The following is a 3,384-nucleotide window of genomic DNA, read 5'->3' on the forward strand; positions in this document are numbered from 1 at the left end:
TGTCCTATTCTTAGTGACCCCATGGACTGCAGCCTACCAGGCTCCTCCATCCATGGGATTTTCCAGGCAAGAGTACTAGAGTAGGGTGCCATTGCCTTCTCCCTACAAGCAACTAAAGCCTCATTAATCAACTCTATACTTTCAAAGAAAAAATTTTCTCTTGCACAGCTAAACCTCAAAGTTAGTAGAAGGAAAGAAATAATAAAAATCAGAGCAGAAATAACTGAAAAAGAAATAAAGGAGATTATAGCAAAAATCAGCAAGATTAAAATCTGGCTCTTTGAGAAGATAAATAAAATAGACAAACTGTTAGCCCGAATCATCAAGAAAAAATGGGAGAAGAATCAAGTCAATAAAATTAGAAATGAAAATGGAGAAATCACAACAGACAACACAGAAATACAAAGGATCATAAGAGGCTACTATCAGCAACTATATGACAATAAAATGGACAACTTGAAAGAAAGGGACAAATTCTTAGAAAAGTATAATCTTCCAAAACTGAACCAGGAAGAAATAGAAAATCTTAAACAGACCCACTACAAGCATGGAAATCTAAACTGTGATCAAAAATCTTTCAACAAACAGAAGCCCAGGACCAGATAACTTCACAGGTAAATTCTACCAAAAATTTAAAGAAGAGCTAACACCTATCCTACTCAAACTCTTCCAGAAACTTGAAGAGGAAAGTCTCAAACTCATTCTGTGAGGCCACCATCACCCTAATACCAAAACCAGATAAAGATGACACAAAAAAAGAAAACTACAGGCCAATATCACTGGTGAATATAGATGCAAAAATCCTCAACAAAATTCTAGCAAACAGAGTCCAACAACATATTAAAAAGATCATACATCATGACCCAAGTGGGCTTTATCCCAGGGATACAAGGATTCTTCAGTATTCACAAATCAATGTGATACACCATATTAACAAATTGAAAGATAAAACCATATTATTATCTCAATAGATGCAGAGAAAGCCTTTGACAAAATTCAACACCCATTTATGATAAATGCTCTCCAGAAAGCAGGCATTAGAAGGAACATACCTCAGCATAATAAAAGCCATCTATGATAAACCCACAGCAAACATCCTCAATGGCAAAAAATTGAAAGCATTTCCTCTAAAATCAGGAAAAAGACTAGGGTGCCCACTCTCACCACTACTATACAACATAGTTTTGGAAGTCCTAGGCCCAGCAATCAGAGAAGAAAAAGAAATAAAAGGAATCCAGATAGGAAAAGAAGAAGTAAAATTCTCACTGTTTGCAGATGACATGATCCTCTACGTGGAAAACCCTAAAGACACCACCAGAAAATTACTAGAGCTAATCAGTGAATACAGTAAAGTTGCAGGATATAAAAGTAATACATAGAAATCCCTTCCACTCCTATACACTAACAATGAGAAAACAGAAAGAGAAATTAAGGAAACAATCCCATTCACCATTGCAATGAAAAGAATAAAATAGTTAGGAGTAAATTTACCTAAAGAAACAAAAGACCTAGATATACAAAACTATAAAACACTGATGAAAGAAATCAGAGATGACACAAATAGATGGAGAAATATACTATGTTCATGGATCGAAAGAATTGATACAGTGAAATTTAGTATACTACCCAAAACAATCTATAGATTCAATGCAATCCCTGTCAAGCTACCAAAGGTATTTTTCATAGAACTAGAACAGATGATTTCACAATTTGTATGGAAACACAAAAAACCTCGAATAGCTAAAGCAGTCTTGAGAAAGAAGAATGAAAGTGGAGGAATCAACCTGCCTGATTTCAGACTACACTACAAAGCTACAGTCATCAAGACAGTATGGTACTGGCACAAAGCCAGAAATATAGATGGAACAAAATAGAAAGCCCAGATATAAATCCATGTACCTATGGACACCTTTTCTTTGACAAAGGAGGCAAAAATATACAATGGAGAAAAGACAGTCTCTTTAACAAGTGGCACTGGGAAAACTGGTCAAACACCTGTAAAAGCATGAAAATAGAACACTTTGTAGCACAATACACAGAAATAAACTCAAAGTGGATTAAAGATCTAAATGTAAGACCAGAAACTATAAAATTCGTAGAAGAAAACATAGTCAAAACACTCTCTGACATAAATCAGAGCAAGATCCTCTATGACTCACCTCCCAGAGTGATGGAAATAAAAGTAAAAATAAACAAATGGGACCTAATTAAGCTTAAAAGCTTTTGCACAATGAAGGAAACTAAGCAAGGTGAAAAGACAGCATTCAGAATGGGAGAAAATAATAGCAAACAAAGCAACTAACAAAGAATTAATCTCCAAAATATACAAGCAGCTCATGCAGCTCAATACCAGAAAAATAAAGGACTTAATAAAAAAATGGGCTGAAGATCTAAACAGACATTTCTCCAAAGAAGACATACAGATGGCTAACAAACACATGAAATATGCTCAACATCACTCATTATCAGAGAAATGCAGATCAAAATCACAATGAGGTATCGTCTCATGCCGGTCAGAATGGTTGCCATCAAAAAGTCCACAAACAATAAATGCTGGAGAGGGTGTGGAGAAAAGGGAACCCTCTTATACGGTTGGTGGGAATGCAAATTGTACAGCCACTTGTACAGCCACTATGGAGAACAGTGTGGAGATTCCTTAAAAAACTGGAAATAGAAATTCCACATGACCCAACAATCCCACTGCTGGTCATACACATCAAGGAAACCAGAATTGAAAGAGACACGTGTACCCCAGTGTTCATTGCAGCACTGTTTACAATAGCTAGGACATGGAAGCAACCTAGATGTCCATTGGCAGACAAATGGATAAGAAAGCTGTGATACATATATACAATGGAACATTACTCAACTATAAAAAAGACTGCATTTGAGTCAGTTCTAATGAGGTGGATGAAACTGGAGCCTACTATACAGAGTGAAGTAAGTCAGAAAGAGAAACACCAATACAGCATGTTAACACATATATATGGAATTTATAAAGATGGTAATGCTGACCCTATATGCAACACAGCAGAAGAGACACAGATGTAAAGAACAGACTTTTGGACTCTGTTGGGAGAAGGCGAGGGTGGGAGCGTTTGAAAGGATAGCATTGAAATGTGTATATTACCATATGTGAAATAGATGACCAGTCCAAGTTCAATGCATGAAGCAGGGCACTCAATGCCAATGCACTGAAATGACCCAGAGAAATGGGATGGGGAGGGACGTGGGTGGTGGGTTCAGGATGGGGGACACATGTTCACCCGTGGCTGATTCACGTCAGTGTATGGCAAAACCCACCACAGTATTGTAAAGTGATTAGCCTACAATTAAAATAAATAAATTATAAAAAATAATAAAAAAGAAATGAACTCCTAAATA

The sequence above is a fragment of the Dama dama genome, chromosome 14 (assembly GCF_033118175.1).
Source record: "Dama dama isolate Ldn47 chromosome 14, ASM3311817v1, whole genome shotgun sequence".
Classification (NCBI taxonomy): Eukaryota; Metazoa; Chordata; class Mammalia; order Artiodactyla; family Cervidae; genus Dama; species Dama dama.